Raw genomic sequence first — 22838 nt, 5'->3', positions numbered from 1 at the left:
TGTTGTGAAATCCAAAGAGGGGCTTGGACGTGGTTCAGTTGGTAGAGTCCTTGCCTGGCACGAGTAAAGCCCTGTTTGACTCTTGGTGCAGGGTAAAATTGGTTGTGACAGGGAACGGCTGCAATCCCACAGGAAGTGGAGGTAGGAGGATCAGGAGTTCAAGATCATCCTCAGCTACATAGCAAGCTTGAGGCTAGCCTGGACTACATCACACACACACAGACACATATACACAGACAGACAGACAGACAGACAGAGACATAGAGAGAAAGGGGAAAGGGAAAGGAGAGAGAGACAGAGGGAGAGAGGGAGGGGAGGGGGAGAACAAGAGAATAAAGAAAAGACTGAGAGACACTAGGGTGCTGTTGTATGAAACAGCCAAGTCAATGGTCCCAGGTCACAGATGGTGGCTTTGTAAGGTTGATTCTGTGAACAAACAGCACTCTTGGTCTTTAGTGGGGCTGTCCAGCCTGGGGACAGGAAGATGTCCTTTTTTAATGGACGTGTTTAGCAAACACAGGCAGACTCTCCTATTCTCAGGATGAGGTTATTCTCTGATACACCCATTGCAATCTGAAGATGCTGTTATGTCCAAATGCATTCAATATGAGTACCAGAGTTTTGCAACACAGTGCTACAGGTGTGAGCTCAAGACGAAACGGTAAACTTAACCCCATGAGATTTACTTTATAACTAAGTTGCAAATTTCTAAGTATGGGCTTGGAAGAGGACGACCTTGCCTTTCTGCACTGAAAAGTTGAACACACCTGCCACAGTGTGGCGACTTTTGCCTGGTGATCACATGGATAACTGGGTGGCTCCCGCCTTCAGCATCATTAGAGGAGAAAGTAGCACATAGCCTGATGCAGGGAAAAGATCCAGATGCAACATTCACAGTACTGGACGCACATCGCTTTTGTACCATCGTCAAGTCCAACATCTGTAGGCTGAGCCATAGTTGAGTCAGGAACTATGTCTATTCGCTGTGTGGTGGGCGCTGTTGTAAGCATTTTTTACACATCGTTTACCCTAACCATGAAGTTGTCTATCATACAAGGCAGAAACCAGCCCAGAGATCAGGCAGCTGCTTCTGCCTCCTCCAGACTCTAGGACCAACAGTTCTGCAGTGAAAATCTCCTAGATGCACATGGGTTTGAAGTGATGTAGCACTTCCTCCCCTGCTAGTTAGAGATCAGTGGGAAACTCAACCTAGATTACTTCCAATGGCATCTGATGTTCCCTACTTCCAATGGCATCTGATGTTCCCTACTTCCAATGGCATCTAATGATGTTCCCTACTTCCATTCCCACGGCACTGTACAAGCTGAGGCTAACCCAGCAGGAAATTCAAGACTGGAAGTCAAACCTTCCTTCGTTAACAGGAAGAAGTCTACCCTGGGAATGCAGAGGGGTGCACGTGGCATGTCTCAGAACTTTGCGAATGAATTAGGAAAGATGCTGCAAGGTTGAGTTTTGAGCTTGAACACATGCTGGGGGATGCTGGAGGCTCTGCTGCCCATGTGACTGTTCGTCCCAGAAGATGCTGGGCTGCGTGTAATTTATGGGTTGTAATGAGGCAGCGGGCCAACTGCTTTTAAAATGTAGCGGATCATAATTTGTCCATCAGAATGACTGCAATCTCTTTCAAAGAATCCACGGTCTATCTGTGATGTTTGCTGTTTCTGCAAGTATTTTGAACTGGGCACTGTAGTACACACCTGTAACTCCAACACTTGGAAGGCTAGGGTAGGAGGAATGGGGATTCAAGGCTAGCTTGTGCTACACAACAAGATCATATCTTAAGATGATTTTTTTTTCAATTTAGGATTATCTTTTTGACTTGCTCTAGAAGTATGTTTTAGATTCAACATCCTTGCCAGCAAGATCTCTTCCAGCACTCGGAAAGGATTTAGAATTTTTCAAAAGTCACTTGAGGTCAAGTCTAGCGGGTAGGGGTAGAAAGTCACTTGAGGTCAAGTCTGGTGAGCGGAGGGAGACGAGGAGTGGGTGGGTTCACTGGGCCAGTCTGCTATTAGAAAATGAAGTGAGACTAAAAAGCAGTTGCTGTGGGTTCTTGTGAACTATGGTGAGGTGACTAACCCATTCTTAAAAAGGACAGCACTGAGATTTCTCTCTCTTTGGGAATGACATATTAAGGCCATTTGAATGCCCTTGCTTGGCGTGGCGATTTGAATGGGGGATGTTGCTCAGAGACTGGTTGGCAGTGCTGTTGGGAAGGTTATAGTACTTTGAGAAAATGGAACCTTGCTGGGGGCACACATCATTGGAGGTAGACTTTGAGGTAGCCATTTCCTGTGTGTGTATAAAATGTGATGTCTCTGCTTCATGACTGCCAGGCCAGCCTCATGCTCCCACCACCACGTCTTCTCCATTACAATGTACTGTACCTCCTGTGATCCCAAATCAACTCTTTCTTCTCTAAATTGGCCTTTTTTTTTTGTTTTTTTTTGTTTTTGGTCAGAGCATTTTATCACAGCAATGGAAAGTAACAAATACAGTTGGAGAAGCAGACATTTACCCAGGAGGAGGAAGGTGCTCATTAGCTACAGAAATGTTTGGGAGAAAATGCAAGTCAGGGTATAAGAAGGGAGCCAGGGACGTGTGGAGGGCAAGGGACATGATTAACAGGTGTTGGGTACTTGTGCCCTTCGCCAGTGAAGCCCTTTGAAATGACGGAAAGGGACACAAGGAACAACTTCAGCTGACCATTGTAACATTCACACCTACTTTATACGGCCATGTCTTACAAAGGATTCTCTGAGGCATTTTTTGCTCCTCTGTCCCAGACACAATTCTGAGAGCTTCTGCATACGACATCATTATCTAAACAAGAGAGGACCATCCCCCTGCCAGTCAAGACTTAAGAGTCAGCAGATAGGCTCTGCTTGGTCTCAGCGAAGCCAGAATTGGAAACAAAGTCTGGACACACACAATGGAACATTCCTCAGACTCAAAGAGGAACAAAATGCAGATATAGGCTACGTGAGTGAACCCTGAAGACAGCTAACTGAAAGAAGCTGTAAAAAAGATGAATGCCTTTTGTCCTCTCACTTGTGAAGACTAAGATCATGTGATTTCACAGGGGTTGCGGGGGGGGGGGGGAGGGCGAGGAGCTTAACGGTTGCAGAATTTCTGCTTCAGATTCTGACCAAATTTTGGAAATGGTGGTGAATCTTCGATAACATGGTGCATGTAGTTAGTGCCCCAGAATTGTATGTATACAGATGTTTAAAATGGTAAATTAGTGTTGTGCATAGTTAGCCCAGTTTAAAAATAAAAAGAAACAAAACACAAGTCCTAGCTTGTCTCAAAGTGGTACTCTTCCTCTGCATTCTGCCTGAGTTTACTACTTCCTGGGTAAGAGGTCCAGCATCGTTTGTCTCGAAGGACCTGCTTAGGGCTATAGTGCTGCGGTTAAACCCGTACACTGGCATCACAGACTTACACAGCAGCACTGTGCACTTAGTTAACGTGAGTCTTCCGCTGATTTTCAAGTCTCAAAGCTTTGGAGATGACTTGATGTACTGAACAATGGCTGCTCTTTGAGAGATGTGTAGGGGCTGACTTTAGCCCCTCTAAGATGACACACTCCTGTAATTTCACCTGTCTCCCCAAACCCTTTTTTATTTCTTGTATTTTATTTTATTTTTTAAAATGTTTTCTTTAGTATTTATTATGTATACAGTATTTTGTCTGCATGTATACCTGCAGGCCAGAAGAGGGCATCAGATCTCATTACAGATGGTTGTGAGCCACCATGTGGTTGCTGGGAATTGAACTCAGGACCTTGGGAAGAACAGTCAGGGATCTTAATCTCTGAGCCATCTCTCCAGCCCCCTCCCCAAACCCTTTTTATATTGGAAAATTTACACTGAATAACTAAACAGCTCAGGCAGCCACAGCTTGGCAGGGGAGGGGTGGGGGGGAGAAAAGGGGGAGGCGACAAACCTAACCCTTTCTGGTGAACTCTGTTCATATCCTTGTTGGCAAATAATTGCTGAAACATGAAGAAATCTCAACCGCTTTTCATGAACAGTATGATAGACCAAAGGGAAGAAAATCTACCTCAGGGCACCCACGATTTAAAAGCAGAGGAACCGTGGCTGGGAGACTCATACACTGTGAGGCTCTGAGCTCAGTCTCCCGAAGGCAAGGTAAGAAGTGTGTGCAGAGTAACCAGAATGTATTCTATACATGCAGGAAACTGTCAGATAACTAACTTAATAAAAAGCAAATTCACACTAACCAGTGGGAGTCCAGCAAGGAAAACAGACCCTGGCACCTCGAGATTACACTATATGTAATGACCTAATTTCTCTCCTGTTAAAATAGAAAACAGCCATTAGAGAATGGAGGGGGAAAGTCGGGTTGGCAGTGCATGCTTGTAATCCAGGACCGAGGACGCAGAGCAAGGCAGACCTCTGCGGGTCCAGGCCAGACTACAGCTCTAATTCCCTGTGAGATACTATGCCAAAAAAAAAAAAAAAAAAAAAAAAAAGTGAAAGGCGCCCAAGGAATGACATGGGAAGTTGACTCCAGGCTTCCCATGCACACACACCTATGTGCATACACATGCATCTATGCACACAAGCACATATACAGAATACAATAAGAAATACAAATAGAGGAATCAAGTCAGTGATGGGGGAGATGACAGAAGATTCTAGAAGACATGGGGGTTGCAACTCTTATCTTAAATCCTCATAAAACCCCACACATCTCTTTCAGTTGTCAAAGCACCCAGCAACAGCCCAGTGTCTGACTGTGTTCATCCTTAAGAGTCAGAGCAGGACCCAGCAGCTGAAGTCCGGTACCCCTCCCTGTCTATAGTGCTGAGACGGTGGGGTTGTCTGTTAGCACAGCGCAGAGGTGCATCCTGCCTGACTCCGGCACTGTGTCTCCATACGGCTTGGGCCACAGATGGAATCAACGCAGTCTTGCAGAGGAAGATGATAGTTTACCTTGACGACTGAGAAACTACAGCATTCTGAAAGCTCCTTAAACTCCTCTGGTGTGAGCTGTCTGGTAAAGCAGAGCTCTTGGCTGTTATGTCCTTGGAAGGGATGTTTACAGAATCTTGCTGATTATAATTTGCCAGTCCCTGGTGCTGTAAACATTTGTGGCTCCTTGTAGGGATCTGGCTGGGAGAGAGGCCAGCAAAGAGCTCTGTAGCCCCATGGAGTTTGATGGGATAAACAGGGTAGGGACCTGAAGGCATCATGGGCAAAGCAAGCCCCGTGTGTCCCTGGTGAGCTATGCCAGTTTCTTAGGGTCACTGGCCATGATGGTGGGGAAGTCAATGAACTTAAGATGGGTTTCCTCTCAGCCCGTTATTGTCTTGGTTCACTGGCTTCTCTCACGTTTTAACTCAAATTATTTTCCTGCTCTTCTTGTCAGATTGGATCCCTCCTTATACCTGGATAACAACTTTCCTTGCGAATGCACAGCCTCCCCATATACTTTCAGCACGTCCCTGCTTCTTCCAGGTCATGTGAGTGACGCCGTGCTCAGAGCAGCACTCAGAGAGGGAAAGATGGCTTAGTATGTACAGAGCTTACCACAGAAGCATGAGCACCTGAGTCTGGATCCCTGGCACCCGTGTAAAAGGGGAGATGGCAGCAGGTACCTCTAACCCCAGTGCTGGGGAGGTGGATACACCCAGGCTTGTCTTCAGTCAGGTCAGCCTGACTGGGGAGCTCCAGATTCAGAGAGAAGCCCTGTGGCAAAATTATGGTGGAAAGCAACTGAGGAAGACACTCAAGTGTCAACTTCTGGCTCTTCATGTATGCCTAGACATATGTATGGGCATCTCCACATGTGCACACGTGAGCATGTGTACACGCACACATGTACAGCACATCTGTAAGCTGTAAGGGGCTCTAGGCACTGTTCATGTAATCATGGTCCTTCTGGAAATGCTACTGTTATTGGTGGCACCCACTTTGGACTTGACAGGCACTCACTCCAGACAGATGACCTTGAACAAGAGAGAAAACCTCTGCCCCCTGTCTTCTCCTCTGTCCAACGATAAGCTGGATTTAATGACATGAAAGATTCTAGAATATTCTTCTTCAAGCTCTTAGCAACTCAAACTGGTTCCTCCCCTATAAGCTACTCAGCCCGCTCCCCAAAGGTTGTGCATGCTCACTCAAAAGCAATCACAGCCCTGGCACCCTTCCTGGTTAGTAAATCTTATCTATGAACACATCTCATTTTCCTATACAATCTGGAGCAAGTTGCTTAACCTCACCTGCACCTTGGTTTCCTCATCGGCCAGGTGGTGACAATGACTAGACCCATGTCGTATGGCTGTCAGGAGGGTTAATGAATAATGACTGACATAAAGAAGAGCATGTGGCATAAAGCGAATATCACATGTCCATTGTTCTTTCAGTTCTTCATGACTGTCCCTATAAAATGCACACACTATACTATATATTTCTATTCATATGTGCGTATGTATATAGAACCCAGGCTTATATGCTGTCTTGATAATTGAGACCATACTTTGACAGTAATTCCAGTTTTCATATTCACCTCACCTTTGTTTAGTTTGTTTAGTTTCAAATCTTCATTCCTGCCCAAAACCCACGTCCTCAAAAAAGCCTTCCCTGACTGTCTCACCCAGTTCCTGTAGAACTTTCTACATGTGTCTCCTTCTCCCTTTGCATGGATGTTTCTCTATGTGGGGATTATAGGTGACATAACTTATTGTAATGGCTTGGAGGGAAGTACCTTATCAATCCCGAGTTATCTCTCCAGACCTACAAGGGGGGGGGGAGGAGAGGGCTCGAGTACCATCATGTATCTCCCTGTAAGACTTTAACCACACAGATCAAGGCATGAAGACAGAGGCTGAGGCCGGCAGGCTGGAGACACAGAGGTCAAGCAATGCTAGCAGCCACCACAAGCTGGGAGGGGCCACAACCAACATCCCCGCTGCTGAAATTTTAAGAGACATGGTCCTGCCAGTCACTTTCAAGTCCCCAGCTTTGCTGTTATTTGTTTTGGCAGCACAGGAAGCACCTCTTCCCTGATAGGGATCCCAGAGATCCGCTATGCACCACTGATCCTGGAATACATGTGTGTAGGAAGTACAGGATCTGGAGGCTGTCTGCTTTAGGGATAATCTGGGCCTGAGACCCTCTGGAAGCCGGTTCTGATGTCACACAGGATAGGGCAGATGAGCCAAGCCCGGGTTAGTTGTTAGCAGCAAAGTGGCTTCAACCCAGCAATGGACTCTTCTCCTCAAGCCGTTATCCCCACGGGGCACCATTAAAGAGCAAAGGAATTGCCATGTCTGAGTTAATTGTATTAACAAAATTATCAAACAGTAACCAGGCTCTTCATTGTGTTTTAGGAGAAACCAGCCTGGCGTCTTCAGCCTGGCGTCAAGTCAGCCATTCTCTGTCTAGGGTATTTTATTTATTTTTACTTATTTATGTCTTTTTGAGACAGGGTTTTTACTTTGTAACCCCCTGCCCCACCCAGAATGACCCTGACCTTGGAATCCCCCTATTTTACTCCCTCCAAACTCTGGGTAACTGGAGAGCAGAGATATTGAGATTAGCATAAGAAAAAAGCCAGTTAGAAGAGGAACACTGGAAACCCTTTCCCACCGGGGGTCATGCCAATAACAGAGCATGTACAAAACACACGGAGAGGTGGGTGCTATGTAGATGTGCTGTGAAGACTCAGCGCCCCCAGGCCCGGTGGCTCAGGCTCCTCCCTAGTGCATAGGCTGCTCCTGCTCTTGGGAGTGCTTTTCCTTTCTTAATAAGCTGTCTTTCTATTCCTAGCCATGTACCCAGGTGCGGCCTGGGACACAACAACCCGGAAGCAGGAGGCCCTGCCACACAGACCCACAGTCTCACACTAAGCCTGTCTATCCCTTTCCTTTCAAACACTGGCCCTCAGCCTGAGATGCTTCCCCTGACGCTGGACTTTCTCACCGTCTCTCTAATTTCCATGTCTGACTTAAAAGGCATGACTGCTTCCCCCCACCCCATGTCCCATATGACGGCAGCTGCTGAGGCTTCCAGCATACCCGCCCTGTTGTTTTTCTCTCACATTTCCACAAAACCATTCCTGAACTTCCTTGAGAGTGTTTTGAAAATCTTTTATTAATAAGACTAAGAGCCCTCCCCCACCAGAAGGATACTAGGGGTCTTCCTCAGAAACACTAGGGTTATAGGTTTATGCGAACATGCCTGATTGCCAGGGGCTTCTTGTCTCGTTACTACAAGGTGCACATTGTCTGTTGAGCTGACGGGGGGCTTGCCCACCCTCATGGCACAGCTACAGGCACAGTGTCCAACTTTGCCTGCTAACCTGCCTACCTACCCTGCCTGCCGAGGGACTGGGGATTCCAAGACCTAGTGAGTGGGTCACTCCTGCTCTCCAGGGGCGGTCACAGCAGTGAGGTGGCAGAAAAAGTCATTTCCAGGAGTGGGTAGAAGTCACGTCATATCAACACCTTCTTTCTGGCCAGGAGGGGCTGGGATTCTCGCCCTGGGGAGCCTGAGAGGATGGCAACTTTAAGTGGGTGGGTGAACAAGGGCTTGTCCTTGTCCCCTGCATCCTCCTCACTAAGGCCAACAGAGGCTCATCAGCTGCTCGGATTCCTGGGGGAGGGGAGGGGTAGTGCATGACATCATCTTTTGTGGATTCTGCACAGAAGGTTATGGCAGCGGCCCCTCCGCTGCTACCCTAGGGGCTCTGATGATTAACGTCTCCAACTGAGCCAGGCCTGTATTCTGTGGCAGGGGACATGCCAAAAGTCCCTTGCTTCATGCAGACTGCCGAGAACAATAGGGCCAGGCCCCTTCTCCAATATGTAGGAGAGGTCTTTTTCCATGGGGGATACCTAACCATCTCTGTCTCCCCAGCCATGAGACACACGTGTGTGCTACCATGCTCCAATTAACACACACACACACACACACACACACACACACACACACCAACAACAACAACAACAACAATAAAACAAAACCATGGAGTGAGGGGAGATCCAACTGAGGCCCTCATGTTTGTAGGCACGCGCTTCACAAATTGAACTATCTCCCTCGTCCATTTAATAAAGGTTTTTATTGGCAGAGTGAGACGGATGAAAGGGTGGAGTATTTAGTGTCAGCCCAGCACGGCGGCAGACCACAGGCATAGAAGGTTGTACAGACACGCTTTAGAGGCACCCAGGAAGCAGAGAGCTGCTAGGCAGTGGTGTCCCCCTCCCCCACAGCTACGTAGGGTCAGATGCAGTGCCAGAAAGGAGTTTCCAGGGGGACTACTAAGGTAGCTGAGTGGGTAAAGATGCTTGCATCAAACCTGCCGACCTGAGTCTGATCCCTGGGATTCACGTGCTGGAAGGAGAAGCCAGACTGCCCTGAGTTGTCATCTGACTTCCACACACATGCTGTGGTACAAGCCACACTTCCAATAAATAAGTTAATGAATGAACGTTGCTGGTTTTCAGTCAGATCGTGCGCCTCCAGATACACACTGCAATGTGGCTTGCGTGCCCAAGGAAGGATGTGCTGGGTCCCTTTTCCTAACCTCATAGCAGAGTATGGACCCTCCCCACCACTTCTCTGCAAGTCAGCTACAATCGTGGCAGGTTCTTTCAACGTTTCTCTGCAAATCTTCTGAGAGACTCACCTTGGGGACGAGAAGGTCTCTCTGGGAAGCCTTTAAAGCTCTCAGCTGCCCCGCCCCCGTGTCTTTCATGGTTTGCTCCCTTGATCCTTTCCTTTTATCCATGTTGTTCTCAAATACAGTGTGGTCTGAGTCAGGCATCAGGGAAGCTGGGGGCTGATCAGAGTTTGGGAGGGGGGAGGTCTTTCTTACTCCTGGACTTGAATGATACCCGATGAAGGCTTTGACAGGCAGATATGATAATTGCTCTCTATAATGCAGAGAGCTTCCCTGACTGGCTGAGGAGCCTGCTTTCCGCAGGATCCCTCCAGGGACTGGGAAAGGCCTGCGGGTGCTCTTTAGGGCGTCTCTCCTGCCTCCGCTTTCACACACCTACCTCCCCAACCCCCCAGACTCCAGCCTGCTCAGGGTGATGTCACAGAACTGTTAATGAGCAATACACTTACTTCAGGCCGTTCCACAGTCCTCAGCTTGCCTATGCCAGAAACGGCTCTCAAGTTCACGGCCTAAATTATAGGGATATTTCTAGTGAATATGGAGATGCTGAACTGAGTGGAATCCTGGGATTGCAAGCTTCAGCTTTTACCATTACTTTACCTACTCTTTTTCCAATTTTTCTTTTTAAAAAAATTCCCGGGAGCTAGACAGATGGCTCAGTGGTGAGGAGATCCCACTGCTTCTGCTGAAGACCTGGATTTGGTTCCCAGCATCCATATCAGGTGACTGTCAATGGCCTGTAACTCCAATTCCAGGAGATCTGTTACTCCCCAGCCTCTGTGGGCACTGTAATGAACACATACAATAAGTGGCTTAAAAAAAGATGCCTGGGCTTGGGAGATGGCTCCGTTGGTAAAATGTTGGTTAAACAAGTATGAAAACATTAGTTTGGGTTCTTAGCACCCACACAAAAGGGCATGATGGTATGTATCTGTGGTCATAGTACTGGATAAAAAAAAAAGATCTGTGGAATTTACACATGTGCACATACACTAGGTGTGAACACACACACACACACACACTACCTGCATACTTGATGTGACCCTTATTCTGTGCTAAGGGGAGTATAAAAGATTTCTTTGGATGTAAACATCCCTCCTTTCCCTGGGAAATAACATTAAGTCGTCTAAGATCAAAGAACACATTAAAGGATTGTTGTACTTCTCCCCAAACATCGGGCACTAGCGTCCATTCAGACCTTCATGATGTTGCACGCTGAATTACGACTAATGGGCACTAGGGACTGCATTTGCTACAAGCTCACTCCTTACTTGGCACAAAGGAACTAAAAAGGAGGATGAAAGCCTGGACTCTTCCCCTTCATTTTGCGGGTCTCCTTTACTTTGGGCTACCTGCACACCTCTGCATATAGGTTTGCTAACCATTGAGCGTCCCTAGCCTATCTTTTTCTCACCGAGGCTGATGACAAATATCACAGTATCAAAGGCATCTTACTGTCAGAATTTTAGGACGTTCTGTTCACGATCTCTATGAAGGACCTAAAGATCTGTCCCAAACCTGCAGTCACCTTAGGTTCTAGGAACATCCGGGCCTCTCAGGAGCGACCCACCACAGCTATGAGGGTAATTGTTCACGTTGACAAGGCTGTGCGGGGAACCTGAGTATACAATTCCTGAGAATCAGCATGAGGCCACCTTGTGAGACCAGAACCAAGGCCGTAATTACCTAAACCACACCTTGACCAGGACTACTTCATTATGCATTTCTCTTGCCCCTACCCCATTTCTCCCTCTGTTTGAACCTAAAGCTCATGTCAGTACCCCAAAGATAGACGCAGGGTCATTGAACCCTTTTGTCTGTTCCTTTCTGCCGTCTTTAAACAGAGACAGTGTGGGATCGATCAAACCTCTTTTCTCTGATTTTCACCATCACTAATCTTTTTAATTGGCATATTGGGGCTGGGAGGCCACGTCTAGTCTCTTGGGGCTGTCCAGCCTGGGGTTTTTACCCCGAAGCTCGGAAGATTATTCCATCTGCTGTATTCTCAGGGAAATGCAGAAGAAAGGATTGTCCTGGCGCTGGGGAACAGCCACTGAAATTGGAGCCTTGAAATTGGCTCTCCATGGCATGTGTGGAGGTCATGAGGTCTTAGACAAGGTCAAGGTATTTTTATGGTCATGGTCATATCTAATGGTGGCTAAGGGTGCCCAAGAGTACTGCAAATGGGTGAGATGAAGAATAAAGGTTCTAGCAACAAACAGAAGGGTCTCTGTGCGCCTAGTGTCCTTCGCCTAGGGTATGGCGAGTACTCAGAGAATGTGGCGTCACTGTTGCCATTTTGATAAGAGACACCTGCCTTGTAGGATGCTGCTGGGGAGAAGTGGAAGTTTGGAGGGGGCTAAAAACAATATAGGAGTGGGTCCTCTTAAAAAATGACCCCTTTTACCAAACCTGGGCTATGAATCTGTGATCCAGACTAGGGGGCTCTGAAACTCAATCGTGAATTCTACACTGATAAGCCACTAAAGCTGGGACAGTGATACCCAAGTCTTAAAGTTTTGCTGTTGATTCAGCAAATGATAATTTACAAAGTTCCTGGTGTCCAGCAGGAGCTCAGTAAAAGTGGGCTCATCTTTCTTCTTCAACCAGACTGAGTCCTCACAAGAATCACTCAGTCCCTTATCGCTTTAACAAGGAACTTAGCTGTTAAAATCTAAGTCCTTTTTTTAAAATGAACTCTTATTCCCTGTCTTGGAAACCATGAATAAGTCCTGACAGTAAGGAGAACAGAAAGCAGACAACTTCCCTTGGACTCGAACTTCCTCCTGTAGCCTGGCTCTAAATAGCACCCTTGTCTATCATTATCTGCAGAATACCCACCACTTCCACTGGAAACACCTATCACATATGCCCCAGCCTATGCTTCTGTAAAGTTTTATAGGCTGGGAGACAAAGAGAGGGGGAGAGAGAGAGAGAAAGACAGACAGACAGACAGAGAGAGAGAGAGAGAGAGTCCAGCAAAATGCCTGGAGACTTTGCATGGCTTTTCAATGTTTAGCAGCATTTTAATTTGAAAGCTCCCCGAGTGCTCTCCCCGAGTGCTCTCCCCGAGTGCTCTCCCCGTGGATAGCTCTTGCAGGTGCAGGCTGTATGCAATGGAGAGATGCGTTTGGCTCTGTTGCTGATGTCATTTTCAATACAATTATGAATGCACTCTCACCAGGGCAGGAGAAGAATGAAAAAGTGCACAAGTACTGGATCCCCAGGAGGCTTGGCTGGGAAGACCAATTTAAGGCTGAACAACATTTATTCCTCAAGAACAGTTTCAGGAGAATGGGTTGGGAAATTATGCAAAGATAACACGGCCTTCCCACTGCCTTCTGATATGCTAATTAAAGGGACCTAGAAGATGCTGGAAGACTGTATGCCATGCCATATTCTGAAGCAGGTTTATGTGCAGTCAGCTCAACACTGATGGTTTTCAGGATGAGACCTGGTGTCAGATGTTTACATTCGTGGCTTTGGCCAGATTTTGGTGATCTTGTGCTTGAATAAAACCTATTATTTTAGGATTCAGTGGGTCAAGCACTTTGCAAGTGTGAGGACCACAGTTTTAATGCCTAGAACCTACTTAAAAGCTGGATAGGTGTGCCGTCCTACTTCTAATCCCAGAGTGCAAGAGGCCAAGACGGAATGGCCAGGAGCAAACTGGCTAGCCAGACTAACCAGAACATTTTCCACTTCAGCGGGAGAATTCGCCTCCACGGACAAGGTAGAGTACAACAGAGAAAAACAAACAGAACAAAAACCAGATGTCAGCACTGGGCCTTCGGATGTGCTTGCACACCTCTGCATATGTCTGTCCCCACACACGTAGACACATGTACACACACATTCACACATATATTTTCCTATACCCTAGAACTTTACAAGAGGCTTACAGAATTTTAAATAAAACAGGGAGATTGAGACCAACATGGTTAAGGTCAGACAAGTCACTGTCGTTCCTCATTTTCCGTAGCTCTGTTTGCTGTGTCTCCAATTATATTGTAGACAATGAGCTAAAAACAATGATACCAATACAAATTATGTCAATAAAATATTAACATTTATGACACTAATGTAAGTGTGAATTATACTGATAAAATACTAATGTCAATAATAATAGAATATTAGCATTTTCTTTCACACTTTCTTTTATTTTTGGGGGGGGGACAGGTAGCACACACTAGCCTTGAATTCATAATCCTCTTACCTTAGAAACCCAAGGGCTGGAATGGCAGGTGTGTGCTACCGTACCTGCTTGCCGCAACCATTTCAAGATATCGAGTATTTTCATAGCAGTACATTGTTATTATTCTTCTATTTCATTATTTGCTGTTAATCTCTGACTGTGCCTAATTTATCAATAAAGCAATATAGATGTGCATGCATAGGGCAAAACATGGTGTATATAGAGTTTGGTACTGTTGATAGCCTTAAGCATATCCTGGAGTTTTTGTAAGGTGTTCATGTTATAATACTGTAATTCTTACTGCTGGACACTGAGTTTGAATGTGTAGAGAGAAAGATGGGCTTCAAGAGCAGACGAAAGAAATCTGGGCAGATAGCACAATCAGTAAAGTGCTTGCCCTCTGAGTGTGAGGATCTGAGCTTGATTCCCAGAATCCACATAAAAATGCCAGGCATGGTGTGTATACCAGTAATTCCAGTCCCGAGGAGATGGAGACAGGCGGACCTTTGGAGCTTGCTGGCAAGCCAGGCAAGCCTCTTCCCACAAGTAGACCCAAGAAGTGCACACCCGGGTCTCCAGAGAGTATGTCTTCAGCATGGTTTCTGGGATAAACAGAACTGCAGCTGAATCAAATGACGTCTAGTCTAATTGTATAGACTGTCCAGCACGCATGCTCCCTGTGTACAGTCCTTGCAACCTGGGGCAGATCTGAAGGCAGAGTTTAGTCAGGGGTCAAACTTGTGCTTCTGCCAGTCACTATTAAGCTGTTTGGCTTTGGCATTTTGTCTTGATCCTGAAACCAAACTACACAAGAAACACGAAGTCAGTCCCAATTTGGGCAACATGAACCAGCTCGTACAGACTAATAAGAAGAGAGGTGGAATTTGCAAAAAGTCACGTTCAGAAAAGCAAAAGCAGATGAATGGAGCCCTGCATCCTTGGACCTGAAGATGGATTGGAAGTGCTTGTGTGGTTGGCAGGAAAACGGGGATGGCTTTGCACTCTTTCTTCCTTGGCAGTTTGGCAAGCATACCAGCGGTGTGGGAAAGAGAAGCACACAGTGAGGGTGGGGGTGGGGGTAGCATAGAGGGCAAAGGAGTCTCTCTGCTCTCTGCTTCTGATGGCCCTGCTCTTTCACAAGGCTCTCAGCCTCTCTAGAGCTCTTTCTTTTGATACATTGCCCCTTCCTTTCTCTATTCCGAACATCTACTTAACTCTTGACCTTGCTTGGCAGCCATGCTGGGGAGAGTATTGCTGATTTCCATACAACTATTGGGTACCTGGTCCAACTGACCCAGCAGCTGTATGGCTGGGCTCACAGAGCCTTCAGAGAGTTACTTAAGTCAGCCAGGAGCATCTGCCCCAACACGTTTTCAACTTTATTCTTGAGTTGATTTGTGTATACCCGTGATGGTTAATGTTGTGTGTCAACTTGATATGATCTAGAATAAGGGAGACTAGCCTCTGGGCAGTTCTGTGAGGGAATTCTAGGCTAATAGAGGTGGAAAGACCCACTCTAAATATGGGTGGTACCATTCCAGGGGCTAAGGTTTCAGAGGACTACACGAAAAGGAAAAGGAATGAGCTGAGACCTGCCTTCAGCTCTCCTTGCTTCCTGACTGTAGATACACAGTGGCCTGCTACCTCAAGCTCCTTCCTCCACAAATGCTCTCCTATACTAAACTGTAGCCTCTGAGAGTAAGCCCAATAGACCCCTCTGTCTTTGTTACAGCCATTCGATAAGTAACTAACCCAGCTACTAATTTCCACAGAGCTGGCTGGACAGTGCGGGCTGACTGCAGGGGTGGACTAATGAAGGATTACATGATGACCGGATGGACGGTGAAACAGAGACGAGAGGAGCTTTCAGACTCTTTAAATCCCTCCTTCGCTGGGTTCTGTTTCCCCAGCCCTCTTGTAAGCCATTGGCCAATTCGCCTTTCAGCTCCAACTCCTGACAAGTCCAGAATCTCCCAAAGCCTCTTGATGATCTCTTACTTAGCATGGCCCAGGGAAGCATCTTTTTTTTTTCTTTATTCTTTTTCTCCTTTCCACCCTTCCCTCCCCTCCCTTCTTCCCTTACTTCAGCCAGTTCTTTCTTTCCTTTCTCTAGTGCTTGGGATGGAACGTAGGGTTTTGCACATCCTCGCCAAGCATCTTGTATTATTATCTTATACTCAGCTGCATCTTATATTTCCACTCACTGACTTCTTTTTAATAGATATAATCCTGCTATGTAGCCCAGGTTAGCCTTGAAATCACAGTTCTCTGACTCAGACTATTAAGTCCTGAGGTTACGGGGCTGCATCCCATAGCCGATTCACAGAAGTCTCTTCAACAATTGGGAATTTCCGCTTGCTAATTGAGATTCTTTAGTTATGAATCCAGCACTGAGAACCAACACCATCTTGTCCACATATGATTCCCTCTGCATTCCATGCATTAGTGAAACCGAGGAAGCTGCACCACTGGGAACGAAGATGCAGGATAAAGACAGGCATTCCATTCTGCCTTTTTCTCCTCCTCCCTGTTCCTTTTTGTCCCAAGCATTTCATTAACTACATTGGGCTGACGGGGCACTCTGCAACATTTAACTGGAGGACTCTTAATGAGATGGTTCCCATGCAATGCCTCAGACCCTCTGAGCCCGTCCTTGTCACCAGCACTGGAGCCTAGCCATGACCTCATCTGAGCCCGTCCTTGTCACCAGCACTGGAGCCTAGCCATGACCTCATCTGCAGTTGCATTGTGAGTTTTCTCAGCTGGCCTTGTTTGCTCTCTTGAGGCCTCACATTCTCCTTTCTGGAACAGAGTTAATAGGCTTCGCATTCATAATGGTGTGTCAGCCTGTAAGAGGGAAATCATCACAGGCTATGACCCTGGGGCAGCCAATGTCATCAGCTGCCAGGCTGAGTGTCCACTGGGCATAGAGCTGTCACCTCTCACCCCTTCCCTTCATCTGAAGGAGGAAAGGTCAGACTGTGGCCTAAGTCACAGGCACAAAGGGGATGTCGTTATCTGTACGGCTGCCTGTCCCAGCCTCACAGTCAGCCTCTCTTGATGGTCCAAGAAGTCAAGGATGGGTTCAAAGGAAAAGATGAAAAAACAATGAAGGCACATGTTCCTCCAAAGCCATAAGGACACGGGGGATGTAGCTCAGTGGTACCTGAGCATCTGCCTACCATGTGCAAGGTTCTGGGTTTTATCCCTTACATCAACAAAGAGTCCTCATACAAGAGCAGCGGTCAAGATTCTTATCCCAGCTTTACTAATGTGGTAGTTTGAATGTAACTGGCCCCTAAAATCTCATAGGGAGTAATACTATTAGGAGGTGTGGCTTTGTTGGGGTGGGTGTGGCTTTGTTAGAGGAAGTGTGTCACTATGGGGCGGGCTTTGAGGTTTTCTATGCTCAGAATACCGCCCAGTGTCTCAGTTGACTTCCTGTTGTCTGCAAGATGTAGGACTCTCAGCTACCACTCCAGCACCGCATCTGCCTGCAGCCACCATGCTCCCTGTCATGACGATAATAGACTGAACCTCTGAAACTGTAAGCGAGCCACCCCAGTTAAATCTTTTCTTTATAAGAGTTTCTGTGGTCATGGTGTCTTTTCACAGCGATAAAAACCCTAACTAAGACAACTAACTTCAGAATTTTGCATTTCTAAGTACAGCACAGTTGGGATCTACAGCTACCACCATGAACTTCACTTAGCCCAGTATCATCCCAGCAGAACCAGCCCTTACCCTCGGTCATTACAACCCCAGCATAGTCATCTATGACTGTGCTGCCTTTGCCTGCTTCCCAGAGAAACCAAAGCAAGATGATGAAAGAAACGGAAGCTTTACCATGTATATTTAAGTCTAGTATCATATGTGTGTGTTTGTGCACGTGTATATGTTTACAGTCAGTATCACAAGTTTTGAGGGGTTTTGTTGTTTTCAGGACAGGGTTTCTCTGTGTAACAGCCCTGGCTGTCCTGAAACTTGCTTTGTAGACCAGGTTGGCCTTAAACTCAGAGATCTGCTTGCCTCTGCCTTCTCAATGCTGGGATTAAAGGCGTGCACCACCACACCGTCTAGATTTTGAGTTTTTCAAATCTGGACCCTGTGATGCGTGCCTGTAATCCCAATGTTTGGGAAGCTGAAGTGACTGCAGGTCACTCACTTCACTCAGAGGATTTCAAGGACAAATTCAGGCCGACTGCTTTCAGAGTCCGATCTTAACCACCGTGTGATAGCACTTCCTATCTCGGAGAGATGTCAAAAATGGTTACCACGTTCTGTCTCAGTGGTAAGCAGGCCGACCTGGAATCTCACCACCAGTGTATGAGTTTCCAGAAGGAACAGAACATTCCAGAAAGCCAGTACACAGTCTTAGGTACACCAGGAATCTTCCCTGCTTTCTCGGGGAAGAATGAATGTGGGAGAGAAGGGGTAGATCAAGCAGTAGCTTCTGTCCCAGGGTTTGTTAACTCCTCTCTGTGGGAGAGCCCGCTTGGCTCTGCCCAGCCCTGGTAACTAGCCAAGCACAGGAGGGTGGTGTTTACATCTGGGTCTCAGATCTGGGTTTCAGCTGCTGAGGGAGTACCTTAAGGTAGGGGCTGGTCTAGAAGAAAGACTGGGTTTTCAGTACCTTGAGGCACCACCTCTCATTTTCCTTCTCTGATATTGAAGTCAGAAACCCGCTAAGTGAATTACTGTTCAAGCCTCTTTGTGAACGCAGAGTCTATGGGCACACTTAGCACTTCTTTACTTTTTCCTCTAAAGAGGGAAAAATGATATGAAATGCTTGAGTAGAATTATTAACATAGTCACGGGGGCATCTCAGTGGTAGAAGGCTGGTCTACCAGGACCAGGTCCCACCTTCCAGTCCCAGCAATGCCAAAACCAACCCAACCCAATTTCCTTACTAATGAGGTGCTGGATACCCAGAGGCTTTCCAGGCAGACTTAAAACACTAGGTGTATTTTAAACAAGTTGTATTTAAAAAAAAAAAACTGTCTTCTAACATAGAACCTAAATTTATAGTCTTGTTTTTAGGTAGGTGACCCAGGACATGTTTCATGACTGAGAAGCCAATATCCAGAAATAGTTTTTTTTACATAAAAGTGACACTTGATATTCATTAAATATGATAGAAGAAAAAAATTTAAAATAAGTGATATTTTCAAGCTTTTGAAACATGAAAACATGTTTGAGCAAGGGATTTAAACATGCCTATTGTGCAGGCCTTTCCCAATACTATTATTTGATAATACTACCATTTTTTCTCACTTTTATTGTGCAGTCCTTCACTCTAATGTCTCATGAATACAACATATTAAAAATATAAGGAATAAAGACAAATATCTAGCGATATCACAAAAACACAGTCATTCACGTGCAATATGAACCTTTGGCATTTGGGAAATATCCCCATCAGGGAAGATAAATCCGCACACTTTATGCAACTTAGAACTTCAGGGTTTTTTTAATTTTTAAATTAATCTTTATTCTTTCCTTCAAAACCAGTTGAGGAAGAACATCTCAGTGATTTGAGACATGGATCATTTCCTCTTGGCGTAAATTGGGAGTCAATGTCATGTATATGTCATTTGAAGTAACATGTCTCGATTTTCATGAATATAAGACACTAATTCTTTTTTTCTTCTGTTTTAAGTGGCACAGAACATTGCAAAATATCTGACTCTTAGATTTGCCCTTACCGGTGTCATTCTGAGTAAGTCACCCCATGACATTGAACAGTAAGCCACAGATCACAGTCATGGAGTGACTGTTTCCCATGATGCAATGCAGAGTGGGCACCTGGTGCAATGGCACTTACAAGAGAGACATGGTGTGGGTTCTATATGTTTACATAGCTGTCCACATAAAGAAAGACACATGGACTGTTCATTACTGGGTTGGAGCCACAAGAGAGATGTCTGGTCTTTTCCGTGTGTGGCGCTATCTTTTGTTCTTCGATTTCAGATAATTGCCTTGGCATGCAAGTCAACAAGGTAGATGTATTTAAAAGGAAACTTTTATAACTCAGCATCTGAGAAAGAACAGACCCCAGGTGACTTGTGCTTACTCTGGTTTTCTTGTCTACACACCTGGGAGATCAACAAGGAACTTTCTCAGGGGTTCAAAGTCTGATTGTGAAGTCTTTGCCAAAAACCCAAGACAAAGAGAGATCAGGGAGGATCCACAGGTTCTTCTGGAAGGTCAGCAGCTCACACTCCTGCATGGGCACCTGCCCTGTTGCTACCCATGAATCTGTCTCCCATCCCTCATGCTCAGTGCCCTTCCTCAGCATTGTGTTGAGGTTTAGCTTCGGAGTAAACAAAACAAAACAAAACAACAACAAGAAAAAAAACAGGTTCCAAGGTTCTTCCTATTCAGTCTTCTGGATCAGTGCCAAGAAGAAGCACAGCTTTCCAGGAACAGTGAGCTGCGTCTGGCTTTTTCTCACTATTCCTAAGAGCCCTTCAGGACTGTACAACGTCCCAAGGTGCATTCCCAGCCCAGTACACTCAGACTTGCAAAGTGAGTAAAGGCATGGAAAGCTAAACAAGGAAACAAAATCACCTGACTTTCCTCCAAATGCTCCCCAAAACTTCCCTACATCCTACAAACACTCAAACTGCTTGCTCAGCTGTATGGGGTCACCTTGCGGCAAAAACTAGTGGCTTCCACTCACAGTGTCTGGGGGAGGGCAGGGTCTTGTGGGCTCGGGGGGGGGGGGCATTTGTGGTTGCTGTAGTTACAGAACTCGCTAGAGGCCTGTCTGTGCTGACAGGGATACACACATGTCCAGACATGCATATTGTATGCCTTAAATGCTTGCAGTTCAGGCCATCTGTGTGGTGAACATCTATACCTCCTGACCTCAGAAGGCTGAGAAAGGAGAACTGTGAGTCTCAGGTCACAGTGGACTGCACACTGAGTACCACAGACAACATGGGCTGTATCATGAAGCCATATTTTAAACAAAATAAAGCAAAGCACAAATAATTTATAAAGATCAATTACATCTCAAAACGACTGTTCAAAGATGTTTTGAAACAAAAAGGTGGTATGTGATTGTGTTAAAAATTCAAAGGCCGAGGGGCTACATATGCAGCTCATTTGGTTGTTTGCCGAGGATGCGTGAAAACCTGGGCTCCATCTCCCGTATCTCATAGAACCGGTTGTGGTGGTACACACATGAAATCCCAGTACAGGCAGAAGGATCACAAGTTCAAAGTCATCCTCAGTTACATAGGGAGTTTGAGGCCGGCCTAAGCTACATGAGATGTCTGGTCTCCCCTCTCCCCAGATTAAGAGTTTTTGAAAGGAATCTATAGTAAGTCTGTCAGCCCTTGTCATCACTTACGGGGACTTTAAGATAGATGTTCTCTATCACATATAGTGTCTGTGTCCAACTGGACCCACAGAAAGAGGTTCTCATTGCTGAGAATATGTGAGTTAGTTCTAAAAAGACAAAATATTTAGGTAGCAAAGTTGGCTAGCTGGTCTCTGGAGGTGGCAGGATGTGGCTGAGCAGGAAAATGCTTGTCAACCAGGAGATCCTGGGTTTTATCCACAGCACTACTAATGTAAGAGAGAAAGGGGGGTAAAAAGAAAAAGAGCTTGCAGCCAGTCTCTGGACACAAATTAGTTCAGTCTTTCCTAAAATATAGCCCTGTTTTCAGACATGAGCTCAGCCCCAGGTCCCCTGCTCCAAGAGGAAGAAGAATGGGTGAAATCAGACCCCTTACCCCTGGGGCTTCTTTGAGCTCCTCTGAGTGATCATTTCTGAATAGTCAAAGGGCATCAGAGCTTGAGAGCCCGAAACGGAAAGGAAAGTTTTAAGAGACTAATTTCATCTCCCAGGGCACTAGGAAAGCTAGATTGATGAGCCTGAAATTTCCGGTCCAGAAGGCAGTCTTGAGGATCACGAAAGGCATCCAGAGAAAAGGGATGGGCACCCAGACAGGCCATGTGGATGCAGGACTGTGTCCAGGAAGACCATTAAAAGTGAGTGATTTAAATGCACGGGAGACATAGTGAACTGACAATTCAAACGAAGAAGTTGACAACCTCGCCCCTCTCTGAACTGTTTAAGACCTCGCTCTTAGCTCTTCCCTGTTTGCTTTTTCTCTGACTTTCCCTCTGGAAATTGACGTACTGGAAGCCAGTACTTCCCTGTGATGGCATGCACACAGACGTATTTCACTAGGGTATCATCAGAGGCCAAGATGGAGACCTTTAGGAAGTGCTGGAAAGAAATTGTTTAGATCACACACACACACACACACACACACACACACACACACACACACACACACACACACACACGGGGAAGGGGAGACAGATTGACAGAGAGAGGTCAGAGTAATTCCAGCCTTAAGGAGGACAAGGCAGAAGAATTCTGAGTTTGTGACCATCTTGAACTACATGGTAAAATCCTATCTCACAATCTGAATTATGCTCCTCTTACCTCCCTTTACAGGACCACAGAGGGTCCTCTGTGCCTTCTACCCCATCCCTCATGTTCTTCTTTCTGTTTCCTTTTCTTACAACATCATGGCTGTTGAGAATCTGGGGGTCTCCATGGAAATCTTCTCAGGGAACGTTTTAAAAATGATGGAGAGATACAGCAGGCCGAGAGGTTCGGGGAAAGACAGGGCAGCCCTTTTCTACTCTCACTTGGGAAAGGCTCCGAGCTATCACTCACCGTGTATGGGTGGCCGATTTAATAATCTTATCTGTTTGCTGTTCCACCTCTTGGTTCACAGTGCTCTTTCCATTCTAAATGGTTCTCTATATATCTAACTTGACTGACATTTCACTCTCTAGATTGCAGGCTCCCAGGACATGGGGACAATGACTGTTTCCCTTTAGTACAGGGTCTAACACACTGAGCAATGACCGTAACCATGACATTGAAGAAAAGGCATCTGATGACTAACGTAGCTTTAGGGCTGGGCTGGGCTGGGCGGGAAGG

General features: G+C 46.2%; 1 protein-coding gene across 6 annotated transcripts in view; it reads right to left on the bottom strand.

Moving 5' to 3' along the window:
* Frmd4a (FERM domain containing 4A) overlaps positions 1–22838 on the bottom strand; it is a 592091-nt gene that overhangs the window by 153830 nt on the left and 415423 nt on the right. The window lies entirely within an intron of this gene.

Source organism: Microtus ochrogaster, chromosome 16, assembly GCF_000317375.1.
Source record: "Microtus ochrogaster isolate Prairie Vole_2 chromosome 16, MicOch1.0, whole genome shotgun sequence".
Taxonomy (NCBI): Eukaryota; Metazoa; Chordata; class Mammalia; order Rodentia; family Cricetidae; genus Microtus; species Microtus ochrogaster.
Note: the sequence above shows the minus strand (reverse complement) of the source record. Positions and strands in the feature narration are given on the sequence as shown.